Source organism: Empidonax traillii, unplaced genomic scaffold (genome assembly GCF_003031625.1).
Source record: "Empidonax traillii isolate 1590-97213 ecotype Southwest subspecies unplaced genomic scaffold, ASM303162v1 scaffold1009:size532339, whole genome shotgun sequence".
Lineage (NCBI taxonomy): Eukaryota > Metazoa > Chordata > Aves > Passeriformes > Tyrannidae > Empidonax > Empidonax traillii.
Window position 1 is genome coordinate 290,496 of NW_020956202.1, and position 19,504 is coordinate 309,999.

The 19,504-nt window shown below is 43.7% G+C and overlaps 1 long non-coding RNA gene across 1 annotated transcript; it reads right to left on the bottom strand.

The window, feature by feature from the left end:
• Nucleotides 1–1,440: 1,440 nt before the first annotated feature.
• LOC114068177 lies at nucleotides 1,441–19,290 on the bottom strand. Its single transcript, XR_003573523.1, has 3 exons — nucleotides 19,279–19,290; nucleotides 15,844–15,846; nucleotides 1,441–1,572 (listed from the first exon to the last, which is right to left on the bottom strand). It is a non-coding gene; the product is annotated as an uncharacterized LOC114068177 (long non-coding RNA).
• Nucleotides 19,291–19,504: the final 214 nt, after the last annotated feature.

Consider the following 19,504-nt stretch of genomic DNA (forward strand, 5'->3'; position numbering starts at 1 on the left):
TCCGCGTGCTGCAGGTCCCCTGCAGGACTCTGTTCCATCTTGGGCGTCCCACGGGGTCACAGCCTCCTTCGCATATCCACCTGCTCCGGCATGGGCTCCACCACGGGCTACAGGTGGGTGTCTGCACCCCGATGGTCCTCCATGAGCTGCAGGGGGACAGCCTGCTTCACCATGGTGTTCACCATGGGCTGCAGAGGCCTCAGGTCTGGTGCCAGGAGTACCTCCTCCCCCTCCTTCTGCACTGACCTTGCTGTCTACATTGTTTTTCACATGTTCTTACTCCACTCTTCCCTTACTGGATTTTTCATCTGTGCAATAGATTTCTTTTCTTAAATATGTTATCACAGAAGCATTACTATCACTCTTGTTTGGCTCGGCCTTGGCTAGAGACAGGAAGACCATCCTGTAGCCAGTTAGCATTGGTTCCATGAGAGAGGGGAAGCTTCTAGCAGCTTCTAACAGAAACCACCCCTGTAGCCCCCTTGCTACCAAAATCTAGCCACAGAAACCCACTACAGGGCCCCTTCCAACCCAAACCATTCTGTGATTCTATGAATTTTCCAGAGTGGCATTTCTGGTCCATAGGATCACATGCCATGTGTATTCTTGAAGACGTGAGCGAGCACAGTAGTTGCTGCGGCCAGTGTGTATTGTCCTGTGTAACCCGAGGGCTGTCACACAGTGGAATGTATAACTAGCTCTGGGAAAGCACTGGTTTAAACCATACTGGTTGCATTTAATGTCTTCTTTTTCCTCTCTGCGCTTGCAGGTCAAAAGATTCTTCACCACAGAAGTGATGCCTTAGAAACTGTAGCCCTGATCAATCCCTCAGATGAAGCAGTTAGTACTGAGGTAAGTCAGAAATATTTCACTAGATGTGTAATACAAGCTCCATTAAGTGGACAGGTTGAGTGAAGCTCCTAGCTGTGGACAAAAGGACATGCTAGAAACAAATATCATCAAAAACATCCAAAAAACCCCTTGTTTTTTTCCTGGTTTCCTGGTGTCATGGGTGGGAGTGGAAGGCTTAGACAGAATTTATTAAAAAGCCCCGACGTTGAGTCATGAGGTGCAGAAAGGCCTCCCTTGCTTTCTAAACCCCATCTCAGTGAGGAATCTAGGTGTGACTGAATTCAATCTTAGCCTTGGATTATGTCAACGGTTTAAATTTAAGGAATTACAGAGGTATGATTGAACCACTTTTTTCCCGCAGGTCTTGATGATAGGCAAAATGAGAATATTTATGTAAAATGAATAATTTATTATTACAAATGATCAGACAAAAGATCTTAATCAGAATTATTTACTACACAGTATAAATGCTAAAACTACTAGTAGTGTAGTATAAGATAGGACAGTGCACTATATTGAAGCAATTATTGAAACAATTACATTAAAACTAGCAAAAAGGAAATAATTTTTAAGTAGAGATTTGATGTAACTAACCCATACCAATGTTCGTGGGGGGATCTCTTTCTCTCAACCTCGAGGAGTATCCTTGGAGGATGTCCCCAGCCAAGGGAGGAATCTCCACACATACACCCCAAGAAGGGTTATGTTAGAAGAACCTGGCTGTCTGAAAAGAAACCAGATGCCATGAGATAAATATAGGTCCTCCAGAAGAATGACCATCTATGTGGTGGTGACTCTAGGTTGATCTATGTGATCTGTCCTTCAAAAACCGCATGGCATGATCAGTGGACTCTCAAGAGTACCCTAGAAGTACTTGCTAGAGTAGAGCCAAAGAACTGAGCATGTAGTTCAAAGAAAAAAATTACAAATTTAGCTAATGATACTGAAGGTTGTAAGAATTAGAGATAATTACATTGCTAGCCAGTGCTAAGAAGCACTGGCATGGTACAATTTATTTTGGGAAATGAAGTGACTCTACTTGCGGTCTTTTGTGAAAAATCTATTTGTTTACCAGCCTTAAGCGATATTAAACACAAACTGGAAGAAACTGTCATGATTTGACCTCAGTCGGCAACTAAGTGCCATGCAACCACTCACTTCCTCCATGACAGGGAAAAAGAGAATCCTAAAAAAAAAGTAAATCTCATGGGTAGAACCAAGAACAGTTTAATAATTGAAACAAAATAAAATGTAATCAAATATAAGAATGATAATAATAATAACAATAATAATAGTAATGAAAAGGAGAGAGAGAAATTAATAGAACCCAAGAGAAAGAAGTGATGCACAATAGCTCACCACCTTCTGACCAATACCCAGTTAGTCTCCTCCCGTCAACTCCCCCTAGTTTATATACTTAGCATGGCATTCTATGGTATGGAATATGCCTTTGGCCAGTTCAGGTCAGCTGCCCCGAACTTCAATCTCTCTTCCTACACCTCTCAAGTGGATGGACTACAAGATGGTGACTGGAAGAGCATAGTCCCTCCTACTGTAAGAAAACATCTGGGATCGACAAAATTTATTACTATGTTTTGAAAAAGGTCTTGAGTTGGCACACAAAAAAGTTACAGTGTCCATAGTTAGTGATATCATGAGATGTAAATAGTACATGTGACTGTATCTGAGTGCTTGATTATGATTACGGTGAAAAAGAAACATCCTTTAACTTTGTAGATAATTGAACAGAATGATAATCTAAATATACCACTTTTATGCATGATTTGTGGCTATTACTTTTTAGTGACATTTTTGCAACTGAATGAGAAGTAATGCTGTAAACTGGGAAAAGAAAATTTGCCTTCCAAAAGCAACCTGACACATTAGCATGTGGGACACAGCTGACCAAGACTGTCCTGATAAAATTCAACAAGAGATATTGAAGAAATGTATTTTTTTCTGGTCCCTTGCTGCCTGGGAAAGAGGCATCTTGCCAGGGATAAGTCTTATGTGTTTTCTCCTCCTGCATTCCAGAGAGGCTGACTTCCTGGTACAAGAAAAGTCCTTGCAGACATTCTGTTATGATTTAGCTAAATAAAGATTTTTTTGGTTGAATTTTTTCATGTCGTCATGTGGTTTTGAAGAGTGTAGGGGACATCTCCTCACTCTTTCCCCCGTGCAGGCTGGGAAGTGGGGAGTGATGAAGGGTCCCACTAGGAGATACTGCAAGAACTTAAGAGGATAAAACTTGCTACCAGGATTGGAACACTCCCTTTTTGATTCCTGAGACTGCAGCTGGGAGGGAGCTGTTGACCGCTGAACCCCTGGAGACACCCCACACCCCAACTTTTGCAGTTCCCATCCAGGCCGCCCCCCCCCCCCCCCAATTGATGCCTTAAATGGCCAGACAGAACCCTCTAACACTCCTTTTTGAGTATTAGAAAGCAAAGCACTTTTTATTTACAGAATGCTGGGTGCCTTGGAATAATTTCCGAAGCACACACACCGAGTTACAGAGGTGCTGTAGTTTTATACTGTAATATCTAACATTACATAATCTGTTACATCCACTTCCCAAAACCGTCCATCCCATCACACCTCCCTTATCCCACCTTAGACACACCTTTCAAATTTGATTCAGAGATCTCAACAACCCTTTATCTTCATCGTGTTCCTCTTCCTTATCTTGTTCCTTGGTCTTTGGCACAGCCTTCTGGAACAGTTTCAAGGCTTCTGAGTAGCTCTGACTCAGTTATATCAAACAATGTGCCTTTTATGTCTTTTGCTACAGACAAAATGTTCTTTATCTTGCTACAATCTTTGTCCATTGAAATTCTTGACAAGAAATATTAAACAACATTTTTAGAAGTCTTGTACAAAGGTACTAACAGGCCAAAGGCACTAGCAAGCTATACCAAAAGTGCTAAAAAGTTATACTATAATCTATATAATGTAGATTTTAAGGCATCATTGTTGGTCATGGCCACCAGTCGGGGAAATTCCCTTTCGTATGTGGTAAGTGGTCTCTGCCTCTACTGTCTGGGAATAGCACCACCGCCACTGCAGCTGCCTGAGCTGTGGCAACCGTCCTTGCCAACTGCTTTGCAGGCATGTTTTTCCGTGCCTGGTGCAGGTAGTGATGTCATGTTAGCATTCTCAGCTTTCAGAAATAAACTCTCCATTTCCTTCTACTGCCTGATCCTGAGGGTATCTGAGCTTAATCTTTCTTCACAAAGGTTTAGGGAACACCTTATCATCATGTTGCATTATTTAAAGGGTGGCCACAAAGGAGATGGAGACTCCCTTTTTACAAGGAGTCACATGGCAAAGATGAGAGGTAATGGCTACAAGTTACTCCTGGGGAGATTCTGATTGGAAAAAAGAGGAAAATTTTTCACAGTGAGAACAGTCAACCATTCGAATAATCTCCCCAGGGAAGTGGTGGATTCCCCAGCATTGAACACTTTTAAGACTTGACTGGACAGGGTGCTGGACCATCTTTTTGCTAACAGAGGTTGGACCGGATGATCCTTGCAATCCCTTCCAATCTGGTATTCTATGAAACAATTAGGACTGGCATTTGTCCTGTTCAAAGAGAACAAATAAATCCAATCTCTGACATTTAGAGGAACTAAAAAGCCTACTCTCTTTTTCAGGTAAAACTTCTTGGTTTCATAATTTCAAAAAGTTTCATTCAGATATCAGTTATTATTTATTTTTGTCTTTTGAAACTGCCTTGCACTTTGAAACAAAAACTTTCTCTCTGGAAAACCTGCACTTTCTGCGGAGGAAACATCAAAATAAATCAGGTAAGGAATTTCTAAAAGGTATTGCATAACAAGTGGCATACCATTAGACCAAATCTTCATCTCACCTTATGTTCCATTCATCAGCAGCTGTCAAAAGCCAGTGCCTGGGGAAGGGTGGAGCAACTATGTCATGAAGCTTCCCCTGAATGCTGCACCATCATCTGGCAGTTCAGGGACTTTCTAAGCCAGGTCATCTGTGTTTTTATTTAGCAGGACTAACTGGCTTTTGCTTTAGCGAATCAATGCCTTTTACATCACTCGGATTTTAGCACTGTCTCAGTTTAAATGAGACACAAGTGTTTTGCTGAGGATGAGTTATGAGCAGAACCCAAACTCCTCCCTCTAAGAAATTGTAAATCTGAAATAAGAGGCTCCAACTGAGGGGAAAAAAAGTGGAAAAAGGAAGAATAACAACCCTTTATTTAAAGATATCTGTGTAGTGGTAGAAACAATGAAAGAAAACAAGTAAAACAACCAAACATTACTCCTATACCCCCCCAAAAAATCCCTTTCAAAACAAACAAAATAAACAAACAAAAAAGGTAAACAGTTCTTTTTGTGCCCTTGGGTGCAATTCTAACCACAGTCAGCAGGGGGCACTGTTGGATCATCAGAGATTCAGAGCTTGTAGTGTCCCATGACAGTCAGCAGGAGATGTTGTTGGATCACTGGAGATGCAGAGCCTGCAGTGCTTTGTGCTGGTCAGCAGGGGGCGCTGTTGGATCACTGGTCGTTGCCATGTGTGGAAACACCCTCCTGAGAAACCGAAAATGGAGGTCTTCCCTCCCCCCCCACTGGGAAAGGAGAGAGAGAGGCGGGAGAGGAAGAAAAAAAGGTCCTTCCCAACGGGAACTCTGTCCTGTTGACTGAATCCTGCCATATAGTTTTTCCCTCTCCCTTTGATGTGCACAAGAACCGCTGCCAAGAAAGAAAAGTGGGAATGGAGGAGGGGAAAACCTCCCAAAACAGTTCTTTTCTGATAAAAAATCCAAGCAGAATTCAGAGTTGGCAGTTAGTCTGAGAACAAAGCCACCTCTGAGCTCCTACTCTGACCTTGTTCCAGCTTCAGTAGCAACCTGAACTCCTCCCCCTCCCCCATTTCCCAGGAGACGAGAGGAAAAAAAGTAAAAAGGAACTCCTAATCCCTCCCCAAAGACAAGATCCTGAGGGTCATCAACTAGGAATGTGGCCTTACCAACCACTTCTTTTGTGTTACTTAAATGCCTAAACCACAGTCAATCTGCCCATTCAACATCCCCTTCACACAGTGGTCAGGGGGAAGGGAAAAATTCCTGCTTAGTTTCTAAGAACCAGCAAAACCATGACAAGCACCTACCATGTCCTGTGCCAAGGAGTTCCCCATCCATGTGAAAAGCCATGTTCCTGCAGCACAGCATGTGCTGGAAGGCAGTGAGCTGATGTTCCTCTCCCCATGTACCCATGACTCTCAGGACTCAAGAGGGGCTTCTCACCTCCACCCTTGGTACAGCTCTTCTCCAAGGTCAAAAACTGTCATTCCTCAGATAGAGGCTGTGCCTTGCCTCTGGTCATCCCATGCCCTTTGCTGGGTTTTTCTGATTTCTGCTCTATATCCTTGGAGGCACAGAGTTGCACAAAACATTCAGCACATGCGCACACCAGGGATTTGCACAGCATCGACTGTTTTCTTCTTTCTATCCCTTTTCCTAGTAATACAGATTGCTTTCTGAACTACTCTTGCTTTCTTGTGTTTTCACAGATCTATTACATAATGATCTCATTTCCAAGAGGACATAACAGTGGTTTCTTCAATCCAGAAACTAAAAGAAATTGCCCTTTCCCCAGAAAAAGTCTTAGTTTTGAAAATTCATCAAAAGATCATAAACAAGGACAAACTTTGTAAAAAAAAAATTCCCATCTGGTTCGGGGAATACATCTCTATCTTTTGCAAGCATCAAGATGAACTGTAAGGCACTCTCTCATCTGATTTTTCACAATGCTACGTCCTACCCCTATGTCATAGTTTAACCTTCGTAGGCAGCTAAGCCCTACACAGCCACTCACTCACTCTTATCCAGGGGGATGGGGGAGAGAATCATAAGGGTAAAAGTGAGAAAACTCATTGATTGAGGTAAAGACATTTTCATAGAATTATAGAATATCCTGAATTGGAAACCCTTCCTGTTATCCTTGATATCCCTGGCCAGACTCAATTCTAACTGGCTTCTCTAACCTTGTCCCTAGCTTCCTGTACAATTCCCTTGTATTCCTTTCAGGCCACCTGTACTTGTTTCCACTTCCTGAAAGCTTCTTTTTTCACTCTGAATTTTCTCAGCAGCTCCTTGTCCACCTAGGGAGGCTTCCTGACCTTTTTACCCAATTTCCTCCTTGTAGGGATGCATCATTCCTCAGCTTGGAGGAGGTGATCCATGAAATTCAACCAGCATTCTTGGGCCTCTGCCCTCCAGGGCTCTATTCCTTGAACTCTACCAAGTAGGTCCTTGAAGAGGCCAAAGTCTGCTGTCCTGAAGTCCAGGGCAGTGGGCTTGTTGCATGCCCTCCTCACTGCCCTGAGGATCTCGAACTCCACCATCTCATAGTCACTGCAACAAAGGCTGCCTTGGAGCTTCATATTCCCCAGAAGCTCCTCCCTGTTGGTGAGCACAAGGTCCAGCATGGCACCTCTCTTTGTTGGTTCCTCAGTCATTTGTGGAACCTTCAGGATTGCTTGTGCCCTGCCATGTTGTCCCTCCAACAGATATTGGAGTGCTTGAAATCCCCCATGAGGATGAGGGCTTGCAAGCGTGAGGCCACTCCTATCTGCCTATAGAGGCCTTCATCCACACCATCCTCCTGATCAAGTGGCCTGCAGCAGACTGTCCCAGTTTAAATGAGACACAGGTGTTTTACTGAGGATGATTTATGAGAAAAAAGACCCAAACTCCTCCCTCTAAGCAATTATAAATACGAAGAGGCTCTGATTGAGAGGAAAAAACATGTGGAAAAGGGAAAAATAACAGCCCTTTATGAAAACATAAATGTGTATTGGCAGAAACAACAAAAGAAAACAAGCAAAACAACCAAAGAATGCTCCTATACCCACAAATAATCCCCTTCAAAACACACCAATAAACAAGCAAAGAAAAAAAACGTAAACAGTTCAGTTTGCACCCTTTGGTGCAATTCTAACCACAGTAAACAGGGGGCATCGTTGGGTCACCAGAGATGCGGAGTTTGTAGTGTCCTGTTCCAGTCACCAGGTGGTGCTGTTGGATCACTGGAGATGCAGAGCCTGCAGTTCTTTATGTTGACCAGCAGGGGGAGCTGTGGAATCACTGGTTGTTGCCACATGAGGGTAACACCCTCCAGGGTTTGTTGGAGAAACCAAAAAAAAATGGGTTTCCCTCCCTTTCCCACACACTGGGAAAGGGGAGAAAGAGAGTGGGGAGAGAAACAACAACAAAAAAGTCCTCTACAATGGAAAAAAACCCACAGAAACTCAATCTGTTCAGCTGGTCAAATTGCATGGCACAGTCCTCCCTCTCCCCTTGACGTGCACAAGGACCACCTCCAGGGAAGAAACAAAACAGGAACGGGGAAGGGAAAAAAAAACCCTCCAGAAAACAGCTCCACTCTGATGAAAAATCCAAGCAGGATCCACAGCAGGCAAGCAGACCGAGAACAGAAAGAACCACCGAGCATCCATTCTGACCCCATTCCAACCTCCACAGTAAGCCCAAAACTCCTCCTCCCATTTCCCAGGAGACGAGAGAAAAAAAGTAAAGAGGAGATCGTCATCCCCTCATCCCCCCCTTTGCTAGGAGAGGGGATTCTGAGCAATTAACCAGAAAACCACTTCTTTTGTGTCCCTTAAGTGCCCACTTACAACCCTGCATGCAGTGGGCAGGGGGAAGGGAAAAAAATTCCTGCTCAGTTTCTAAGAACCAGCAAAACCATGACACAGACCCCCACTATAACATCCCCTGTCCCTTCCCTCCCCTTAATCTTGACTCACAAGTTCTCAGTTGGCTCCTTATCCCTCCCCAGGCAGAGTTCCATTCTCTCCAGCTGGTCATTGACATAGAGGGCTATACTCTCTCCTTGTCTCCCTAGTCTGTCTGTCCTAAAAAGCCTAAAACCTTCCTTTCCAATGCTCCAGTCATAGGAGCACCATGTCTCTGTGATGCCAATGATATCATACCCACACAGGCATGTGCAAGTCTCTAGTTCCTCGTTTGTCCCCCATGCTATGTGGATTTGTATATAGGCATCTGAGCCAGGCCCCAGATAAAGTTGACTTGCTGGTTGGAGTATCTGGAATGCCTTTGCACTGTTCTGGGAATCCATTAGAGGTGTTCGCATCTGACTGGCAGGATTGGGATGAATAGATGCCCTCTCATGACAAATCTAGTTTAAAGCCCCCTTCACCGGCCTGGCAAGTCCCCAAACAAAGATATTTTTTCCCTTCTTTGTCAGATGGACTCCATAAGCCCCCAGTAAAGTAGGCTTGGCAAAGCAAGTCCCATGGTCTGAGTAACCAAAACCCTGACTACAGCACCATTGCTTGACCTGCCAGATTCGTCTGGCCATTTTGAGTCCCTCTCCTTTGACCTGGAGGATTGATGAAAAAACTACTTGAGCTCCAGAGCCCTTTACTACCTCTCCCGGGGCTCTATAGTCCCTCTTAGTGCTTCCCAGACTGCTGTCAGCTATATTGCAGGCTCCCACATGGAACACTAATAGTGGGTAATAATCAGTGGGTTTAACTAGGTTTGGTAGCTTCGCAGTAATGTCCCTGATCTGAGCTCTGGGAAGACAATATATCTCCCTTGAAAGTGGGTCAGACCAACAGATGAATGTCTCTGTGCCTCCTAGAGTCACCCACTACTGTCACCTACTGACTTTTCTTGGTTGAACTAGTTGTTAATTTCTTTATTCTTGGAGCAGGTTGGACTGATCCAGTTAGCTCTGGCTGTTCTTCCAGTATGTCAAGTGTTGCCTAGAGCTACGAGGTTGTCCTGGGTGGGGATATCTGGCTGGGTGGGAATGTCTGGTTTTGAAAGAAGCTCCTTCCCTTTACTAGTTTATTTCCTCTTCCACTGTTTTTTTCCCCCACTGCTTCCCAAGCCCCTGTGTTAATGCCTTCCCTCCCTTTCATGTGCCCCAGGGTGTGAATTTTTGACCTCTCCTCAGTGTGCTGTGGTTCCCCCACCATAGCAGCTTGGAACCAGCTGTCCAACTCCCCACCAGCCTCCCTGATACCTCTCAGTCTTTTGTCTGTCTCCTGCAGCTTGACCACCTGTTTCCGGAGGTCCTTCACCAGGGTGCACTTGTTATAGATCAGTGAACTACCCCTCTCAGACTCCCTGATACTCCTTGACCTCTCCACTTCCTCTTTGTCACCAGGATGAGCAGATCATCTATCTTTTCACACCACAAACAGGTACTGGTCAGTGACAAGCTCAGGCACTCGGACAGCTGCACGTTGATGTGTGAGATCCATTTGGGTCACCGTGTTCCTTCTGACAGTGTGACAGAGTCACAGAATATTCTGAGTTGGAAGAGACCCACAAGGATCATCAAGTCCAATGGCTTGTACAGGGTTCAAATCTGTGACCTTGGTCTTATTAGCACCATGCTCTAACCAACTGAGTTAATCTCAGCTGTCTTTTGACTGAGTGGAAACCATAGTTAGTCTTCTTCTAGTTGTGTGGGTGATGACTCATTCCCTAAATTCTGCACTCTACCTTTGCTAACTGCCTGCACGAACTGATATGTCATGTCCTCCTAAGATGCTGCATGCTCCCTGGAGCCATTTAAATCTCCCATGGAAGTTCCTGGCAACACCTGATTGGCTCACAAGAGCTTCCCAGTCCGCATGGGGCTCTGGGTTGCTGATTGGGTGTCCCTGATCATTGTCCGAATGCTTCTTGAACTCTGGCAGGTTTGGTGCTCTGATCACTTCCCTGGGGAACATGTTCCAGTGCCCAAACACCCTCTGGGTGAAGAAATTTTTCCTATTATATAACCTAAACCTCCCCTGACGGAGCCTCATGCCATTCCCTCAGGTCGTGTCATTGGTCACCAGAGAGAAGAGATTGGTGTCTGTCTGTTGTAGTATATAGAGGACGACCATGGAATAAAAACTGGGCACTTCATGATGATGGCCTAAATTCAGCTTTTTATTGCTTCATTCAGTATATTACATCTTGTTCTCACACAGCTGCACTCACACTCTGACTGTAGAATCTTACATACCAAACTATTCTTAGCTCTATTATCTATATATTATTACCAGCCTTCACATATGATTGGATGTTCACTTCTTATTTACATTCTTTCCTTGCTGCTAGGCTCCACGACCTTGCTGCATCCTCCAACATCTGTCCCTCTACTTCTTTTGAGGAAACTGTAGACCACAATGAGATCTCCCCTTAGTCTCCTCTTCTCTTGGCTGAACAAACCAAGTGACTACAGCCCCTCCTCATAAGTCTTCCCCTCTAGGCCCTTCACCATCTTTATACCCCTGCTTTGGATGCTTTCTAATAGCTTTATATCTTTCTTATATTATGGTCACCAAAACTGCACACAGGACTCGAGGTGAGGCCACACCAGCACAGAGTAGAGCAGGACAATCACCTCCCTGAACCAGATGGTGATGTTGGTTTGATGCACCTCAGGACATGGTTGGCCTTTTGGGCTGCCAGGGCATACATGACTCATATTCAACTTGCCATCGACCAGGACCCCCAGGTCCCTTTCCGCAGTGCTGCTATTCAGCCTCTCATTCCCCAGTCTGTAAGCACAGTTTAATAGGGAAAGAAAAATCTGCGTACACAAGCAAAGTAAAACAAGGAATTCTTTCACCACTTCCCATGGTCAGGCAGGTGTTCAGCCATCTCCAGGAAAGCAGGGCTCCATCATGCATAATGACTTGGGAAGACAAATGCCATCACTTCAAATATCCCCCTTCCTTCTTCCTCCCCCTGCTTTATATACTGAGCATGATGTCATATGATCGGGAATATCCCTTTGGATAGTTGGGGTCAGCTGTCCCAGCTGTGTCTCCTCCCTACTTCTTGTGCCCCCTGAGCATCCTTGCTGTTGGAGCGGGAGGAGAAGCAGAAAAGGCCTTGACTCTGTATAAGCTCTGCTCAGCAATAACAAAAACATCTCTACATTATCAACAGCATTTTCAGCACAAATCCAAAACATAGTCCCTTACTAGCTACTGTGAAGAAAATTATCTCAGCCCAAACCAGTACACCCAAGTAAATCTGCATGAAAGACCTGTGCTCCTCCAAGCACTGCCAAGGAAAATAGATTCCTTATGCAGGGATACAACTCCTGTCTCTCCCATCATTGTCAGTAGCAGTATGCTAGTCCAACAGATATTCATGATGCTAATTAGCCTACAGCATGATTACCTGAGTCGAACAGATCAGCATATTGCAAATTGATTTCTAGAGGCTGTTAAACCTTTATATTTGAGTTAAACTTTAATAAAAATCTTTATAACTTTTGCTTAAAAACTGGGAGAAAAAGACTCACCTGACAATGTTAGTATAGATAAGACAGAGAGCAGGTCTTTTGATGAAGGCCTTCTAGTACAAGGAGTACAAAAGCACTCACCTGTGTCCAGGGGTTCTACCACTTTATAGTACTATCCATCCAATCTGAGAACTATCTGCCCTCAGATCCTCCCTGGAATTGCCCCCCTGGCATGCCACCCTGGAATTGAGTTGGAGGTCTCCAGACCCCTTTCTTTCTTATTTTCCTCCTCCTCACAGTATGCACTGTCTCTGGAGCTTCTCCAAGGTTCCAGGTCTTCAGGGTTGCTTTGGGTACAAGATATCTTGTTGTTCCAGCCTAGGGTGCCTATGTTCCTAAACAGGATGTGTTTGCTAGAGACCTTCCTTCAAAAAAAACATAAACAAGCTTAAAGAATTTAGAAAATTCAATATGAAGTGTGAGAATGTGTTTGATAAGTGTCAACTCCTATTCTAAAGTGTGAGAAACTACACAGCTATACTAAAAATCCATATTTACTACATGGCTACATTAAAATCTAAAAAAGCTAAAAATCCTAAAAATTCAAATGCATCATAAGCATGAAGCATCCTCTGCACCAGACAACACAAAAAACCAATTTCCCTAGTAAAAGTTAACGATTAAAAAAAGGTGATAAACAAAAGCAAGGAAAGCAGATGCTGTTTTTATGGTAGCCTGCTCTTAGTTTACAGTCAGGAGACATAAAGACGAATGCTGCATTATCTCCAGAAGTTGGTCACTTTTGCTGTAAAAGGTAGAAACAGTAACTGCAATTAAGCCAATAGGTCAGGAGAAAACCAAATATATTTGAATAAGTAAATGAAAACCTTAAAATGGCACATTTTAAGAATACTACCAACATTAATAGAAATACATGAGCTAGCAGTTTAGCAATAGATATGGGAGTCAGCAGCTCCTGATTTCCAGCCCCAGTATCCTTTGCAGGCTTCAGAAAGCCAAGTTTGGTATCCATCTGAGGCATTTATAAAACTTCCATTTCAGTGCTTTCCACATAAATCATCATCTATGTCTTAGTTACAGGGGCCAGGACCAGTTTATTACTATGTGGGTATAACCAAACCTGTGTATTCTACACCCTCTATGTAATTTCTGATGGACTGTTAGTAATGGATCATTTGCATCAGCTGCCCAGGGCACACCTAATTACTCAGCTGTGATAACTCCCCTCCAGGGAGGAATTAGCACCTTCACATCCAGCCTGAGGAGTCATCTCTGCTAATGGGCCACACTGGACTGGCATAATAGGCCGCTGCAACACTGTAGATGGTCTGGCTGAGCTGGAGTTCATTTCCCCACAGTAACCCTCACAGTGCTGTGCTTTGCATTGGCAGCTAGAATGGTGTTGATAACACACCAGTGTTTTGGCTACTGCTGAGCACAGCATCAGCACTGTAACATTCCTTCCTCAGTTGAGGGCAAGATCCTGGGAGGGGACCCAAGTAGGCCTACTGATCCAAACTGACCAAAGGGATATTCCATACCATAAGATGTCAGCTCAGATATAAAAGCTAAGGCATGGAGAAGGAAGGCAGGTATTCATTGTCTCCAATGGCTGCCTGCTAAGGAACTGTCACGCGTACTGAAGCCTTGCTTCTTGGGAGTGGCCGACCATCGCTGCTCATGGGAAATAGAGAATAAACCCTGCTATCTTTCGCTTCTGTACATGCAAGTTTTGCTTTAATTTTTTTGCTTTAAATAAACTGCCTTATCACAACCCACAAGTTGGTTTTTTCTACCTTACTCTCTCCCCTGTTCTGATGGGAAGGGGAGTGATAGAGTGACTGGGTAGGCACCAGGCATCCAACCAAGGTCAGCCCACCACAAACACCTAGACCATCAAAGACTCCAAAAATATCCCATGATTTACAGAGTTAAATCACCCATTGTGAAACTCCCTGCCCTGAGGGAGGTACTGGACATTCCCACCTGAACCTAAGCATATATAATCATGGAGTTTTGGAACTTCTGGTGCCACTTGTCAGATCGAGAGGAGGCCCAGAACTCCAACAGGGCTGCCACTGCCACTCTCAACAAGACTGCGATCATTACTTCAACAGAACTGCCACCATCATCTGGACCAACCGATTTCCTTTCCTTTTACTTTGCACCCAGGGGGGCCATGTGGTGCTCAGCACAGGGGCCAATGAACACTGTTCTGTTCTTATCCTAGGGTGTTGGGTTGTCCATCTGTTTTTGTGAGTTTAAACCAGTTTTTCTCTGTATCCTTGCATCTGTTGTAATTTATTTTTCATAAATTGCAATTCTGGTTTATAATGTCTCTAGAGTTGGGTTCATTTCTCCCGCTGGTTGACTTTTAAACCAGCACCTCGTACTTTCAGGAGTTTTTTGTACATCTTCATTTTATGTAAAAATAACATGCCATTTTAATGGGGATTTTGGGGATTTGTGTTATTTCAGGTTTTGTAATGAGAAACATTAGTTCCTTGGTAGGTTGTGTGTGTGTGGTTGTTTTTTTTGTTTTGTTTTGTTTATAAATCAATTAAGAAATAAAACTAATCTGTCAGTATTTGGAAATTGTGTCATGCTCAAGAGATAACACTGCTCATTGTCAGATGCATGCTTATGAAGATTTTTACATGTTTCTAAACCATGACAGAGATGACAACTTCAGTTCGTTATAACTAGTTGATTTATTTTACCTCTGCTGTAAAGGAGATGTCACAGAGCAGGGAAAAAGCACTGCTCTTGTGCATCTTCCAGACTTTCCTGTTAGTTTTGCAAGGAAGGGTGGATCATGGATCTGAACACTCTTGGTCTGGTGGAGTTAACCCTCCTCAGTTAGGACATAACTGAAAAGAACCAAAAATAGAAGCTAAGATGGAAGATCCTCTTCACTAGTACACGTGAAAGATTCAATCCTGCTTGAGAAACTCAGACCTGTTGCCATTGTCTTGCAGCCACGTGAACTCTCGGATTGAAAAAGTAAAAGTAAAACTTTGAATTCTACTGCCAAGACATCCCATCAAGGCACTGAAGATGCATTATTACTCTGAAGTACAAATTGTACCTACTTTGTGATTTGTATTTAGCTACATTCTAAGTGCTAAAGTCCAACTCCCCAACTACCACCTGGCAGGTCAGAGAAAGGGCAAGCCTTGCAGCAATAGCAAATCTCACCCCTAGGAAGCCTCTCTGTCAGGGACATCTATTTGAGCACACACAGGGGCAGAAGGATCAGCCTGCCATACACCTCCTGCACTGCGGACTGTAGAGCAAGAAACAGAAAACATAGGTGAGTTAGTTTTTAAATAAGGAGAGGAAATATTTTGTGCATTTAGGGTCTGAAGCTCAGTGGCATGGCTCCTAGGTTCAAATATCAGAGAATCACAAAAGTGTTGGCTGTCTGGGATGTCACCCTGCAGAGCTCTCTTCTGACCTCTTGCTCAAAGCAGGACCTTCTCCAGCTCTCCGACAAGTTGCTGCTGGATCTTTGCTTAGACAAGCCTTTAAACCTACAAGGATGGAGAGTCCTCTCTGAGCCACCCATGCCAGTGCTGTGCCACCCCCTAGAGAAGAGGGTGCCTGTTCTGAGCTTCCCAAGCTGCAGTGCTGCAGTTTCATCTCATTGCTGCTACCCAGACAATTTCAGCTCCACCACCTTGGCTGTCACCCCCTCACATCTTCAGGTAACTCAGACTATACATTAGCTTCCTCCTTAAAAAATGCAAAAGCCTGGCTCCCTCGGCCTCTCCATATGTCTTTGGACCTCAGCATTTCAGAGGGTGTTGGGAACCTAGCAGGTATTACGTCTGAGAAGCAAGGAGCAGCTGCCCAGCAAGAGGCCTCAGAGAGAACTCTGGAATCTAGCAAACAACCTTGGACACTCTGTGAAAGTGAGAAAAGCTGCTAAACTTCTGCGGAAGAACACCACGCAGTGAACACCTGCTAGCAAAGTTAAAACTAAGAGAAAAAGATTGTTTATGTTAGTTTTACTTATAGAAAAAATATGGATTTATATTTAGTAGTAACAGAGTGTTATAAGTTAGTATAAAGAGGTTTGGATAGTGTGAATAAGTACGAAAAAAGTGTAGAACTATATCAAGTAGTTCCATGCATGCTACCCTCCTTGTAACCTGAAAAATCCTTGCACTAGGTGTGATAAATATTCTTAATGTAAACATCGCATTCCAGAACTGGCTATTCCACCATTTCTTGTGCTGCTATCCACTTTCCCTCTCCCCTTTGTGTGTGTCTTTGACGAAGAGGACCTTTTGGAAAAGAATAAACCCCATCTTTAGCTGATACAGTCAGACTGTCTTTATTAACAACTGAGCAGATATCAAAAGTGAACTGTATTAGGGTACGGTGGACAGCAAGAGGGTCTTTGCTGAACCTTTTCCAGGTTCCTCAGATTGTTCTTGAACAGGGGGCTAAACTCTGCACAGCACTCCAGGTGCAGCCTCACCTAGGGACATGGGCAGGGAAGTAATAACTCCCTGTGATGTGCTGGTCCTTATGTGGCCTAATACTTGGCGTGACTTCATCGTGGGGAGGACATGCTGTGTGTTTAGTGTCCACTGAAAAGCATACTAGGAAAAACCTGAGAGAAATGAAGATATTTAGCAGGAAGAAGAGTTATTTTCATGTAAGCAGCATTTGCTGACAAGCATGTTTTCTGTTTGGATGCTGTTACCTATCTTCTTGCCGAAGTTCACCAGTCAAATGACAAAGACAACAAACTGCCTTTATGGAACTGATTAGGAGTGTGGAAATGTACAGAGGTCTCTAAGACTTGTGAGAATCACAGATAAAACCATTCACAGCTATCTTTCTGCCATATATTTAATCATCATTGACATGACTTCTAAAAAGCTGAATTGTTCAGTCAGATAGTGCTCAGGGAGTTTCAAATTATAAGAGCACAGGAGTCTCAATCCACAGCTGAAGCAAAAATACCATGGCTGGTAGGTGTTCAGCCATCTCCAGGAAAGCAGGACTCCATCATGTGCAATGATGACCTGGGAAGACAAATGTCATCACTCTAAATGTTCCCCCAGTTTTGAATGCTGAGCATATAGCTATTATGAAGAAAAATAACTTTACCATAGCCAAACCCAGCACAGAAGATAACAGATTCCTAAAATCAGTGTTAAAGAAATCTATTTGTTCCTAAGAAAAGGACACTGAAAAACATGAAAGAAAAAGAAAATTAGGGCAGCAATGAGGAAGGGATATCCATGAGTCACATCCAGTTTTCAGGGGCTTCCACAGTTGCCTGTTAAGGGAAATAGGGACACACCTGATGCCACCTGGCTTACTTCACTGTGTGATACACCAAGAGCTGCTTGCAAAAGGTGGCAATCCCAGTAGTCTGAATCCCTCTTCTCCGCTGCATGGAAGAAAGGGATCATTTGCTTGAATGTTTAGTACAGAATAAAAGGTCTTGGGTATTGAAAAAACAATTTTAGGCTGGTGTTTTTGTGACCCAAGGGAAATATGCAAGTCTATTTCAAATTTTGTGATTCTGGTGTGGTGAAAAGAATTGTAGAGCTTTCCACTTTCTCTAAAAAAGAGTTTTACATAGTGTGGTGGTTTTAATCTAGGCCTTCCCTGGTTACCAGTTTGTAACCAAGGAAGGGGCAGTGTTCCCAGTATTCCATACAATTTTTATGTAAATCGTGGTATAAATAAGAGGGGAGAAGCGGCCTTCGTTCCTCTTCTTTTCCACCGAAGTTCGGGAACAGTGGGTCCCTGCGTTGGTCTCGCTTATCTAAGGCTGAGGTCTGCAGCATCCACTGACCTGCCACGTGGAAGCTTGGAGAGTGCTGGCAGTGTCTGCCAATCCTGCTTTCTAAGGGACGTGGTGAGATTTGTTTTACTAGCTATTTTACTAGTTCTCGGGTTTGATTGCGCATATCTATTTGGTGTCCCTTTTTATTTCCTTTTGTCCCTTTTTTCCCCTTTCCCTATCCCTTCGGGGGGTGTTTGTATTCCCGTTTACTGTGTACATAGCATCTTAACTGTAATATACATAAAATATATTTTTTTATATATAACTAGCTTGGTTTTCGGGTTCTTCAATTTGCATAGTTTTTTTCCTTTGCCCTGGGGGAAGTAGAAAGGGGGGGGAAGAGAGGGGCTGCTACTGGGGAGTTGGGCATTTGGCAGGGAGCCAAGTCCGAACCATCACACATAGGCACTCAATATTTTTGTAAAACCTTGTGGTGGGTTGACCTTGGTCAGACAGCAGGTGCCCAACAAGCCTGGGCACTCCCCCTCCTCAGCAGGACAGGGAGAGAAAGTATGATGAAAAAGCTCATGGGTCAAGATATGGACAGGGAGATCACTGACCAATTATCATCACTGGCAAAAAAGTCTCAACTTGGGGTACATTAATTTAATTTAAATAAGAACAAATCTGAAAACACCATCCCCCACCCTTCCTTTCTTCACAGGCTCAACTTCACTCCCTACTTCTATACCTTCTCCCCCCAAATGACACAGTGGGATGGGGAATGGTGATGCTGAAAATGGCACAAAATAAGTGCTCAGAGATGAATTTTGTCTTTAAGCAGCAAGGTATTTATTTTGTGCAATGTTGGGAAACTAGCTGGTTTGCACTGGTGTCTCAGTTTAAATGAGACACAGGTGTTTTGCTGAGGATGAGTTATGAGAAAGACCCAAACTCCTCTCTCTAAGCAATTTTAAATATGAAATTAGGAGGCTCCAATTGAGGGGGAAAAAATTGTGGAAAAAGGAAAAATATCAACCCTTTATTAAAAGATATATGTGGATTAGCAGAAACAATGAAAGAAAACAAGTAAAACAATCAAATAATGCTCCTATACCCACAAATAATCCCCTTCAAAACAAACCAATAAACAAGCAAAGAAAAAAAGTTAACAGTTCAGTTTGTGCCCTTTAGTGCAATTCTAGCCACAGTAAACAGGGGGCGCTGTTGGATTACTGGAAAGGCAGAGCCTGCAGTTCTTTATGCTGGTCAGCAGAGGGCGCTGTGGAATCATTGGTCATTGCCACGTGGAGTGACACCCTCTGAGATGTGTTGGAAAAAACAAAAATGGGTTTCCCTCCCCCCCATACACACTGGGAAAGGGGAAAGAGAGGAGGGAGAGAAACAACAACAAAAAAGTCCTCCCCAATGGGAAAAAACTCACTGTTTGGCTGGTCGAATCGTGCAGTATAGTTTTCCTTCTCCCTTTGATGTGCACAAGAACCACTGCTAAGAAAGAAACAAATGGGAACGGTGAAGGGGAAAAAACCTCCCGAAACAGTTCCTCTCCCATGAAAATCCAAGCAGAATCCACACCTGG